This window comes from Doryrhamphus excisus, chromosome 15, assembly GCF_030265055.1.
Source record: "Doryrhamphus excisus isolate RoL2022-K1 chromosome 15, RoL_Dexc_1.0, whole genome shotgun sequence".
Classification (NCBI taxonomy): domain Eukaryota; kingdom Metazoa; phylum Chordata; class Actinopteri; order Syngnathiformes; family Syngnathidae; genus Doryrhamphus; species Doryrhamphus excisus.
The window spans coordinates 4,209,061-4,222,789 of record NC_080480.1 but is presented as its reverse complement, the minus strand read 5'-3'; the positions used below and the strand labels follow the sequence as shown (position 1 = coordinate 4,222,789).

General features: G+C 39.8%; 1 protein-coding gene across 2 annotated transcripts in view; it reads right to left on the bottom strand.

Annotated features, from left to right (window-relative positions):
* The window catches only part of cacna1ia (calcium voltage-gated channel subunit alpha1 Ia), a 175,612-nt gene extending 170,724 nt beyond the window's left edge, over positions 1–4,888 (bottom strand). For both annotated transcript variants that reach the window (XM_058050223.1, XM_058050225.1), the window contains exon 1: positions 3,983–4,888. The gene's annotated coding sequence lies outside the window, so the exon portion shown is untranslated. The remainder of the gene's footprint in view (positions 1–3,982) is intronic.
* Between the last annotated feature and the right edge of the window lie 8,841 nt (positions 4,889–13,729).

Below are 13,729 nucleotides of genomic sequence, written 5' to 3'. Positions count from 1 at the left end.
TGTGACGTGGTATTAGTAATGTCATGATATTTTATTACAACAATCAGCATGAAATGTTATCAAAATGCATAATTTCATTTGTATGACGCATGCTACAGGGAAGTACGTCACATGTCCGAAAAGGAGTAGGAAGAAGCAGAGTTTAGATGTTGGGGTTTTTTTTGAGTCCCTGCCACATTTCCATGCCTTTTGTTCTCCGCTGTAGAATATCGACACGGAATATCGAACACCATGTCTCTCTCTCTCGCTCTCTCTCTCGAGGTCTTGGCAGGAAGTCCTCCAGGCGCAGCATGAGGCCGCCTTCGGCGCAGATGCTTGTATCGCCATTGTTTCACCCTTTTTTTTTTCCGCTTCCTTTTTTTGTTGTTTTCCATCCCCTCCAACTGTACGTTTAGCCTTCCCTTGATCCTTCTCTCACCCTTGTTTCACTCTGATGCACTCGATGACACCCCCCCTCGCCGCCCGCCCTGCCGCCCCACCCCCGTCTCACAGATCTCACTCATGCGTCTTTCCCTCTGGTCATTATGCATCTCTTCTCATGTATGTCTTTTATTTTTTATGGCTTAAGAACATCTCGTTTCACACCACCTCCTGCTACTTTCAGGTTAATATTGTGAGATGCTGCTGCTGCCCTCTCGTCGCCTCCTGCGGTGAACCACATTGTAGCCCCCCCCACCCCCCCACACAGTGTGTGTGTGTGTGTGTGTGTAGAAATGCTTAACATTCATTCATTGAGGAGGTTTGGTCTTCTATGCTCCTGTGTAGTCGCTACAGAGATGCTACTGGTGGTGCAATTCTTCACCGTAACGCTTGGGTTGTTATTTCCCCGGCGAATCAACTCAATGAGCAACCATGACACGCCTCCACTTCCTGCCTCGGAATGTTGACTTTTTAAAGAGGGCATGCCGATGCTTCTTCTCTTGAACCGCTTTATCAAAAAAGGTGAAAATTTGTGACAGATGTTCATCTCTAGTGTGTGGTGTGTGCTATTATATTTAAGACCAAATCACCACATGGTGGCACTGTTATTTGTCATATATTAGATTTACCTCTCATACAGATCAATAAAAAAAATAAAATAAAAAAATAATACAAAATAAATAAAAAATATATAAAAATTTTAAAATGAAAAAAAATAAATATAAAAATAAATAAATAACTAAAAACTAAATTTAAAAAACCTTAAACTGCATTATGGAAAGCAGGAAGTGAACAAATGTAACATTTACTGATTGTAAAAGTACCAGATGGAGGGGTAGGATTTAATAAGCTTTGCTTCTTCCTACTCCTTTTGGACATGTGGAACTGTGAACTGATTATGGGATGGCACTCAATTGTAATCTAATGATTCAATATTAATACGTTGAATATTTTCATAATTATGGCAAAGAGAAAACCTGTTTTTAACATTATTAGAGCCCTCAAGACATGAAATAACACCCCTATAGTCATCTTTAGATTGAAATTACCCAACATAGTAGACATAATCAGAGAAAATAATTATTATTTCTTTTATAATAGATATTATATATTAATATTATGTTACATATATTATTTTTTTTAATTTTGTTGTTTTTTTGCTTGAAGTAAAATGACAAACAAACAATTATATATACTATATATTAATTATATTAATATGATATTAATGTAATATTAATATTATATTAATGATAATATATACATTAATATATTATATAATATTAATATTATTATTCATATAATTACTATCTATTATTTAGATTTTTATTTAATTATAATTAATTAATTAATTAATTTTTATATATTATATAATACTTTATTTATTTAAATAATTACTATATATTATTAATATTATTATTATATTAAATATATTAATTAATTATATATACAAACACATATATATATATATAAACAAACAATTATATATATTATACTATATACTATACTATATATTAATTATATATAAAATATATTATATAAATATATATATTAATTTTAGTATATTAGTATATATTAGTATATTTATTTTATTAGTTATTTCTGGCCATGTCTACCTAAAGCATCTATAGTAATGCCTATGACATTGAACTAAGATACTATTGGTTTACTGATTACTCTTTATGAGTCGTTGTTATTGACATAGTCTTCACGCGGCATGGGCGACATAATCTGGCTAAAAATGTCATTTAACATAAAGCCACTTCAATACCAGCTGACCGAATGACAAACAGGCCAAATACGAACCATCAGGTTCATTGACGTTTCGTTCCGAGGGGGTCATAGTTCACGTGAAATAATTGCCACTTGGCCAGCTGTACCAGCAGCTCCACGGGTGTTTCATTATTTTAAAGCCTTGAAGGAGGAGGGACTTTGATGCTTTGCAGTAATTCTGCCGCCATATTGGAGGTCTGTCCGTCTCGTCAGCGTTTGTTTATGTGTGCAATCCAATTATATGACGCAGAGTTGCTTAAAAGCAGGAGGGAAGAGACTGAAAGTGCAACCAGTCAGACTACAGCAGTCCTTCGCCACTTCCCTCACAGGCCTCACAGCTAGGAGACCCGAGTTCAATTCCACCCTCGGCCATCTATCCGGTTTCCTCTCACATTCCAAAATGGTTAATTAGCGACTCCAAATTGTCCATAGGTATGAATGTGAGTGTGAATGGTTGTTTGTCTATATGTGCCCTGTGATTGGCTGGCCACCAGTCCAGGGTGTACCCCGCCTCTCACCCGAAGACAGCTGGGATAGGCTCCAGCATACCTGTGACCCTTGTGAGGATAAGAGGTACAAGCGGGGGGACGTACAACAATGAATGTCACACAAAATAAAACTAAAATAAAGTAAAATTATTTCAACAACATGCATGCTAGGTTAATTGGCGACTCCAAATTGTCCATAGGTATGAATGTGAGTGTGAATGGTTGTTTGTCTATATGTGTCCTGTGATTGGCTGGCCACCAGTCCAGGGTGTACCCCGCCTCTCGCCCTAAGACAGCTGGGATAGGCTCCAGCATACCTATGACCCTCGTGAGGATAAGCGCTAGAAAATGAATGTGCACTTGGGGGGGGGGCGTACAACAATGAATCTCACACACAATAAAACTAAAATAAAGTAAAATTATTCCAACAACATGCATGCTAGGTTAATTAGCGACTCCAAATTGTCCATAGGTATGAATGTGAGTGTGAATGGTTGTTTGACTATATGTGCCCTGTGATTGGCTGGCCACCAGTCCAGGGTGTACCCTGCCTCTTGCCCCGAAGACAGCTGGGATAGGCTCCAGCATACTCATGACCCTCGTGAGGATAAGCGGTAGAAAATAAATGAATGAATGTGCATTTGGGGGGGGCGTACAACAATGAATCTCGCACACAATAAAACTAAAATAAAGTAAAATTATTCCAACAACATGCATGCTAGGTTAATTGGCGACTCCAAATTGTCCATAGGTATGAATGTGAGTGTGAATGGTTGTTTGTCTATATGTGCCCTGTGATTGGCTGGCCACCAGTCCAGGGTGTACGCCGCCTCTCGCCCGGAAGACAGCTGTGATAGGCTCCAGCACCCCCCTATTTCTCGTGAGGATAAGCAGTAGAAAATGAATGAATGACTCTCACTATAACCAGTCAGTTAAACCCAAGTAAAATTCCAGCACCATGGACAGCACCATTTACCACAATTCAAACTCAATTGAGTACAAAATGATGGATTTTGTTTGCTATCCTTCCATAAAAAACTGCATCAGGGACTCCTGGACTAGCACCAGTCATGCAGCAGACGCCATCAACATATACAATAATCATAACAACATTGTTTATTATTGTTGTGCATGCTTGCACTCTATAGAATCAGAGCTACAAGGAACTTAAGTCCACTATGAAGCCCATCACAGCACAAAGTGATGCATTCAGTGTGCAATCTTTCCCCCAAAAACTGCATTTAGGATCCAGATATGAAAACATGCATTTATGATTTTATGATGTAAAAATGGGTCAAACTTACCTTGACTGGCATTAAAAGCAAACAGGGTGTCCAGGAGGGACTGGACAATCCAGCTGGGCTTTTGCGGCACCTTCTCGGTGGACAACCATGAAGAATCAGTATCCTCCTGCCATTAGCAGTCCGTGTGAAGACATTTTCCCGCCTCAGTCGTCGAGATGTTGTGTGTGTGCACACAAGCCCGGCTGGGAATTTTGAGTTTTTTTTTTTTTTTTTTTTTGCGCGTTGCAGCGCTCTGTTGTGGCTCCGTCTGGTGCGCACTGGTTCTTTTTTTTTTTTTTTTTTTTTTTTTTGGACTCACATGTTCAATTCCGTCTCCCACCTGACCAAGTTGGATTCGTACCTACCGGACCATTTTTACACACCACTTGAGGATTTTTTTTTTTTTTTTTTTGGGAGGGGGGGGTAAGACTTTCTTTTCCGAGGACGCTGCACACAAGAAAACGAAGCACGACCGAGTCACCGTCTTTTCTTTTGAGTGTGGAACCACTTCAAGCACCTTTCTTCCATGAGGCGTTCAGGTGTCTTTACTCTTCACTTCTTCGTCATGTGTAATAATCTCCTCATCTCCGGAAAAAAAACCCAAAATAAGTTCCCACGTATTTTGTTTGTTAGTTTTAGTCTCCTCCAGCAGCGCGCCACAGCGAAACCCTCTCCGCGTGTAGTCCAATTCCCACTGACAGAGAAAAAGAGAGTGCTTGCGTGTGCGCGTGTGTATAAAAGAGAGACAGCCAGATGAAAAAAAAACCGCACATTAAGGAAAAAGTCCACGTATTAATTGCTATCAAATAGTTGCATTGCATTGCATTCCATGTGGACACGGTGCAGTCCTGCAGCGTGTGAGTGCGCGTGTGCGTGTATGTGTGCGTGAAGGGGAGGGAGTGGAAAAAAAAAAGGATGTTGCATATCGCGGACTGAGGCTCGCACGCCGGATTGCATATTTAATGAGGCGCGTTTATCACGTTCATAAGCACCAGCAGGGCTGTGATTGGAAGCGTCGCATGCACGCACGTGATCGGGTTGTTTCATGTCTTCTAAAAAAAGAAAGGGGGGGGGGGTTGAGTGGGTGGGTGTATTTTGACATTTGATAAGAAGAACATATGATAAAAGTGCAATGTGAATAGTCTTATAGAGTAGTCAGTGTGCGGCTTGTGTTCTTTAAACACACTGACGCCCTACTGAGCATGTGCAAAGGGCAGGAAGATGGAGACTTGTTAGAGGCGTGGTCTATTATTCATTATATTGTGGCATGTTGACGTCAGTTATTTACTTTTTTTATTTACGTTTATTTTTGTCGACTAAGCAGCAGTGCGCAAATGAAAAGGAAAGTCATTCATTTTCTACCGCTTATCCGAACGAGGGTCACAGGGGTGCTGGAGCCTATCCCAGCTGGCAGGGTACACCCTGGACTGGTGGCCAGCCAGCCAATCACATTGCACATACAGACAAACAACCATTCACACTCACATTCATACCTATGGACAATTTGGAGTCGCTAATTAACCTAGCATGCATGTTGTTGAAACATGCATGTTTTTTTTCCACACTCCATACTCATTAGCTAATGCTAATGCTAATGCTAATACTTGACGGGTCATGGATTAGGAATTAAAAGGAATTAAAAAGGAATTAAAGGAATAAAAAATTCAGAGAGAGGTGACACGCCCACCAAGATCCACCCAAATATTATTTAATGCTAATGCTAATGCTAATGCATTATTTGCGGGTAATTTATTTTACAAACTACTTGACCAAAACAGACATTATGTCCTCTTGGAAAGCAAGTTCTTTTTTTTCCACACTCCATACTCATTAGCTTATGCTAATGCTAGACGGGTCATGGATTCAAGAGGTGGTAATAATTACAGTACCCAGCTACTAACAGGATGCTAGCACACATAATAACATTGCAAATAACAGCAAACAAAACAACAATCCCTGACTAAGTGGACCGGAACCCGGACCTCAACCCGTTGCGTCCCAATACTTTTGCTCCTACCCCCCTGTGAGTGACACTTCAAAACGGCTGATTGTAAACAAGTGTCAGTTATTTACTTTTTTTATTTACATTTTTTTTTTGTTTTCGACCAAGCGGCAGTGCGCTAATGAAAAGGAAAGCCATCACCATGGAAGTCAAAACAAGGAATTAAAAATTCAGACAGAGGTGACACGCCCACCAAGATCCACCCAAAGATTATTTAATGCTAATGCTAATGGATTATTTGCGGGTAATTTATTTTACAAACTACTTGACCAAAACAGACATTATGTCCTCTTGGAAGGCAAGTTCTTTTTCTTCCACACTCCATACTCATTAGCTAATGCTAATGCTAATACTTGACGGGTCATGGATTAGGAATTAAAGCAATTAAAAATTCAGAGAGAGGTGACACGCCCACCAAGATCCACCCAAATATTATTTAATGCTAATGCTAATGCTAATGCTAAAGGGGTCATGGATTCAAGAGGTAATAATTACAGTACCCAGCTACTAATAGGATGCTAGCACACATAATAACATCGCAAATAACAGCAAACAAAACAACAATCCCTGACTAAATGGACCAGAACCCGGACCTCAACCCAACTCAATACTTTTGCTCCTACGCCCCTGTTAGTGACACTTCAAACGGCTGATTGCAAACAAGTGTTCCGTACTGTGAACATGCAGGGGGAGAGCGAGGCGGCAGGGATTTTGAGATCAATTAAACATGACTTAAGTCAGCCCCCCCCCCCCTGAACCCCACCCCTACTTAAAAGCCCCCCCCTTTCCTCACAAGTCCAAATGTTTCCATGCATTGACAGCAAAGGTGGCACTTTCCCGTGCACTGAATAGAGAAAAGCTGAGGCATGAAAAGTGTATGTTTTGCCATTGTGTGTGTGTATGGGGGGGGGCTACGGGGGGGGGGGGGGGGCTATGACTAATTCACGGCACCATGTGCAGAAATACCCCCACTTGCCAGCTTGAGGTGAAGTGCGTTATTCATAAGTTGTGAATAATTGAGGTTTAGGGAGCACAGTTAGAAGTGAAGGAAAAGGAAAGAAGTGGGGGGGGGGGGGTGGGGCGGGGGTGTGGGGGGGTCAGGATGTATTTGCTGACTGTGTGCTTTTGTCTGAGTCGGCACTTAGCAGGAATACAACGCTCGGGTCAGGCAATTAGCGGGCGCAACATAGCAGTGGCGAGGCAAACTTAGGTAACTTGCATATTTTAATGATGACAATTAAGCTAGCATAGCCCATTAGTCCATCCGGACGTGGTTAACAATTCATATTCGCTGACTTACCTACTTATGCTATTCATCACCCGTTCATACAAATATTACTACTTTCATCTTGTACATTTTACTATCATAGTGATGACTTCATTCCCAGAATATTGGGATTTTATTCCATTAATATCGGAACATGTTCCTCAATCCTAACATGACTACTTTATTAGTTTTGTTTTCTTGTAATGTTGAAAAATAACATTTCTCGTTTAATAATGTATCGTAAAAATGATGGCTACAAAGTATTTTGCATTTTTAATTTTTCATTTGTCTTTCGTCCATAAAGTGGTCTTTAAAAAGACAAGTCGTCTTATATTCCAATCAATACAGTGGTTTTCAAACATATATTTTTTGTCTTTCATTTTGAATTTTGTCTAAAAAAAATTTTTTTTTTAAAAGACAGGTCGTCTTATATTCAGGGTTAATATATAGTAATTTTACATAATAATATTTAGTTTGTTTCTCTCTTTTGCTCAAATAATATATAAAGTATATAGACTTTTTTAGCTTTTATTTTGTCCATAAAGTGGTCTTTAAAAAGACAAGTTGTCTTATATGTATTCACTTAAAAAAAATTTTTTTTGGTCTTTCATTTTGTGTTTTGTCTAAAAATTGGTTGGAAAAAAATAAATAGGACGTCTTATATTCAAAGCAATACAGTAATTTAAGATCATATTTAGCTTGTTTATCTCTTTTGCGAAAATAATATATAAAGTATTTAGCCTTTATTGGCTTTTATTTTGTCTTTTGTCCATAAATTGGTCTTTAAAAAGACAAGTCGTCTTATATTTCGACCAATACAGTGGTGTGACATAATATGATTTAGCTTGTTTCTCCCTTTGCTCAAATAATATATTAAGTATTTAGCCTTTTTTGGCTTTTATTTTGTCTTGTGTCCATGAAGTGGTCTTTAAAAAGACAAGTCGTCTTATATTCAGGGCAATACAGTAACATCAGATAATATTTTATTTAGCTTGTTTCTCTTTTTTGCTCAAATAATATATAAAGTATATAGACTTTTTTAGCTTCTATTTTGTCCATAAAGTGGTCTTTAAAAAGACAAGTCGTCTTATATTCAGATAAATACAGTGGTTTTCAAAATTATTTTTTTTGTCTTTCATTTTGCACCCTGTCTAAAAATGGTTTTAAAAAAAGACAGGTCGTCTTATATTCAGGGTTAATATATATAGTAATTTTACATAATAATATTTAGTTCGTTTCTCTCTTTTGCTCAAATAATATCTAAAGTATTTAGCCTTTTTTTGGCTTTTGTCCATAAATTGGTCTTTAAAAAGACAAGTCGTCTTATATTCAGATCAATACAGTGGTTTGACATAAAATTATTTAGCTTGTTTCTCTCTTTTTCTCAAATAATATATAGAGTATTTAGCCTTTTTTGGCTTAAATGTAGTTTTTTTGTACATAAAGTGGTCTTTAAAAAGACAAGTCATCTTATATTCAGATACAGTGGTTTGACATAATAATATTATTTAGCTTGTTTCTCTCTTTTGCTCAAATAATATATAAAGTATTTAGCCTTTTTTGGCTCTAATGTGGCTTTTGTCCATCAATTGGTCTTTAAAAAGACAAGTCGTCTTATATTCAGATTAATACAGTGGTTTGACATAATATTATTTAGCTTGTTTCTTTCTTTTGCTCAAATAATATATAGAGTATTTAGCCTTTTTTGGCTTAAATGTTGTTTTTTGTCCATAAAGTGGTCTTTAAAAAGACAAGTCGTCTTATATTCAGATCAATACAGTGTTTTGACATAATTGTTTCTCTCTTTTGCTCAAATAAAATACAAAGTATTTCGCCTTTTTTGGCTTTAATTCAGTCTTTTGTCCATAAATTTACCGACTCACAAGAGAATCGTTCCTCATTGAAAGAGTCAAAGTGGGAAATATGAATCGTTCATCCTTCATGACACACATCATCGACACAAAGCCATCGCGGCCCCACAAACCCAACACGCATCACGTTGACAGTGAAGAATTTAAACCCATTTGACGCACTGTCAAGTCTATTTGCAGTATGCCTTCTCTCCTACGACACACACACACACACACACACACACACACACACACACACACACACACGGGAGAATAGTGCACATACATCTTTGGCTATAGTCTCATTTCACAGACTGCTCCTTCTTTACTTTGCCAGAAAGCTCCCCTCCCCTTCCCCTCCCCTCCCTTGGGGGGATTTAGTGAATAGAAAGCAAGTTTGTACTTCCCATTAGAGTCTAATTCTATTAGGTATCGATCCAAACATTGAGGGAGACGTGGCGGAGAGAAGTAGCAAGCCCAGGCCGGTTGACAGCCGAGCGCTTTGAGCTGCAAATAAAAAGAAATAAGATGATAAACATGAAAAAGTTTCCAGCGTGGAGTTTGCTTTGTGACACGGTGACGACACACACACACACACAAACACGACCGCGTGGGCGCCCGACGTCACCGCACCAACGTGCTCGCTGGCATCGACGGCATGCATGCGCTGCCCCATATACACACACCCACGTGCACGTGCACTGCCCCATATACACACATGCACGTGCATGTTGAACACAGAGGTGAAATTGGAATAAGAGGCAGACATGAGCCCGCGGGAGAGAGAGAGAGAGAGCGTGAATAAATGAGAAGAGATTATGGGGATTGAACGTTTCTTCAGAGGCAACGTTGGATGGAGATTCCAGAGGTGACAGGGCGGGCCAATGGCGGGCCAATGGCGGGCCAATGGCGGGCCAATGGCGGGCCAATGGCGGGCCAATGGCGGGCCACTAATGGCGGCCCAATGGCGGGCCACTAATGGCGGCCCAATGGCGGGCCACTAATGGCGGCCCAATGGTGGCCCAATGGCAGCCATTCATTATGGGGATGAACGTTTCTTCAGAGGTAGCGTTGGATGGAGATTCCAGAGGTGACATGGCGGGCCACCGATGGCGGGCCACCGATGGCGGGCCACCGATGGCGGGCCACCGATGGCGGGCCACCGATGGCGGGCCACCGATGGCGGGCCACCGATGGCGGGCCACCGATGGCGGGCCACCGATGGCGGCCCAATGGCGGCCATTCATTATGAGGATTGAACGTTTTTTTCAGAGGCAACGTTGGATGAAGATTCCAGAGGTGACAGGGCGGGCCACCAACGGCGGGCCACCAACGGCGGGCCACCAACGGCGGGCCACCAACGGCGGGCCACCAATGGCGGGCCACCAATGGCGGCCATTCAGAGTCAGTCAATTTATGGACAAAAGACAAAATTAAAGCTAAAAGGCTAAATACTCATACTTTATACTTTTATTTAAATACTAATTATTCAAGCAAAAGAGAAACAAGCTAAATAATATTATGTCAAACCACTGTATTGATCTGAATATAAGACGACTTGTCTTTTTAAAGACCATGTATGGACAAAAGCCAAAAAAGGTTAAATACTTTATATATTATTTTAGCAAAAGAGATAAACAAGTTAAATATTATTATGTAAAATTACTATATTGCCCTGAATATAAGACAGCCATTCAGAGTCAATACATTTATGGACAAAAGACAAAATAAAAGCTAAAAAAGGCTAAATACTTTATACATTATTTTAGCAAAAGAGAGAAACAAGTTAAATATTATTATGATACGGGACATCACATGAGGAAAAAAAAAGAAAAAAAAACAGACGTTACAGCGACCTGCCACTTTGATTCGCGTATCAAGCGTACGGCGTGCGACGCAAAGACAGATGCTGACCAAACGTGGACTCGGTGAGCTGAAACAAGACCGCGGCGAGAGGACGCACAATGGAATACAATCAGAATGAAATGTCACAAGACATTTGGAACAAGAGGAGGCCGCGCGGTCACGCTCGGGGAACAACTCTTTACCACCGCATGTTTGAGCCTTCGCTTTGTTTTTCTCTGGGTTATGATGGACGCTCGGGAATTTCTTGAACGCAACACGAAGCCAATCACAGGGCACATATAGACAAACAACCATTCACACTCACATTCATACCTATGGACAATTTGGAGTCGCTAATTAACCTAGCATGTTTTTGGAATGTGGGAGGAAACCGGAACGTTCAAACTCCACACTCAGAGAAGGCCGAGGGTGGAATTGAACCCCGGGTCTCCTAGCTGTGAGGCCTGCACGCTAACGTTTATGACCTTCCAAATAGACTTTTTTAACATTAGAGCCCTCTAGACATGAAATAGCATCCCTATAGTCACCTTTACACTCCTATGACCAATTTTAGTAACATTACCGACACCTACTGGTCAGTGTAGAAAACTACATATCATCACATGTCTTTGAATGCATCGTTTGTTTGTTATTTTATTTCATTTAGTCAACACTTAAAGCACGTTTAGCAACAGTACACGCTGGACTGGTGGCCAGCCAATCACAGGGCACATATAGACAAACAACCATTCACACTCACATTCATACCTATGGACAATTTGGAGTCGCCAATTAACCTAGCATGTTTTTGGAATGTGGGAGGAAACCGGAGTACCCGGAGAAGGGTGGAATTGAACTCGGGTCTCCAGCAAAAGAGTTGTGTAATGTCATAAATAATGAATTATAGGAGTATATAAGTGACTATAGGGGTGCTACTTCATGTCTAGAGAGCTCTAATAATGTTAAAAAAACACATTTAGAAGGTTCATTCATTCATTCATTTTCTACCGCTTATCCTCACAAGGGTCGTGAGGGGTGCTGGAGCCTATCCCAGCTGTCTTCGGGGCGAGAGGCGGGGTACACCCTGGACTGGTGGCCAGCCAATCACAGGGCACATATAGACAAACAACCATTCACACTCGCATTCATACCTATGGACAATTTGGAGTTGCTAATTAACCTAGCATGTTTTTGGAATGTGGGAGGAAACCGGAGAGATGGCCGAGGGTGGAATTGAACTTGCGTTGTGTCTTAAGCCACGCCTTGATGAGGCATGCTGCATCCCAACAGGTTTATTTTATGAGGAACGTGTAGTTTAATGTTACGGATAAAGCCAGCCTGCAGGAGGAGGCGTGGATGTCGAACCGGCAGCACAGCGAGCCCGGGGCGAACCCACGCACATCTCAAAGTGTCGGTGCACAAATCTAGAGTCATGCCGGGGCTAAATATAGACAAAGGTTTTATGTAAGCTGAGGTGAATCATTTTTTTTAGTCCGCATTTTTCGTTGCGTGTACTCGGACAAAAACAGTGACTGTGTGAAAGCGACGGTTGGGATATTTAGCATCATGCTAAATGATTAAAAACTACAACCGGACTACAAATTCTCCCATAAAATAGCTCCCAGTATTAAAAAAAACCTGTCCGTTCCCAAGCATCTATCTTCCCCTCAAATCAACCGCATTGCCCTCTGTTACATCAGATTACATTTCAATAAAACCTGCACATCTCATACCCACGCTAGCATTCAAAGTAGAGCCTGGTGGGAGTCAGGAAAGATTTATTACATTGTGTGACCTTGTGATATTATACTCACCAATATTTTTTTTCCTCCCTAAAAATGATACATTTATTTATTCATGTGAAGTCTTTAGTGTCCTTTAAAGCATATTTGTTTCCAATACAAAAATAAAATGTGAAAATGTGAGGAGGAAAATGATCTACGTTGACATTTAGTCATAATTAAATGGTTACTATTCACGCTGAGTTTAATTCATTTAAACTGCAAGCAAATCATTATTGCAGTAATGCTGACCTCTAGTGGCGGAGTAGTGTTATCGCATAGAATAGTTCGTCAATATAATCATAAAAGTCCAATGTTTTGTTAGTTTTTTTTTTCAAATTTGCTTTAATGTACAAATATGGAATGTTTGGGAGGGTAAAAGTTTTGTACAATTAAAAAAAACGGGTTTAATTTCCAGTCAATGGTAGAATAATGGCATGGTTGCTCCTACACGGCGCCTACTTTTACTTCCTGTTTATGCAGATTAGCTAACTTCATGGTGGGATTTTTTTTCCTCCCTAAAAATGATACATTTATTCATGTGAAGTCTTTAGTGTCCTTTAAAGCTTATTTGTTTCTAATACAAAAAATAATTTAGCGAAACGGTGAGGAGGAAAAAGATCTACGTTGACATTTAGTCATAATTAAATGGTTACCATTCACGCTAATCCATTTAAACCGCAAGCAAATCATTATTGCAGTAATGCTGACCTCTAGTGGCGGAGTAGTGTTATCGCATGGAATAGTTCGTCAAGATAATCATAAAAGTCCAATGTTTTGTTAGGTTTTTTTTTCAAATTTGCTTTATGCACTTATTCAATGCAAGCATTGGTACAAATATGGAATGTTTAGGAGGGTAAAAGTTTTGTATAATTATTGTGTTGGGTTTATTTTCCAGTCAATGGTAGAATAATGGCATGGTTGCTCCTACATGGCGCCTACTTTTACTTCCTGTTTATGCAGATTAGCTAACTTCATAGTGGCGGTTTTTTTTCTCCCTAAAAATGATACATTTATTCATGT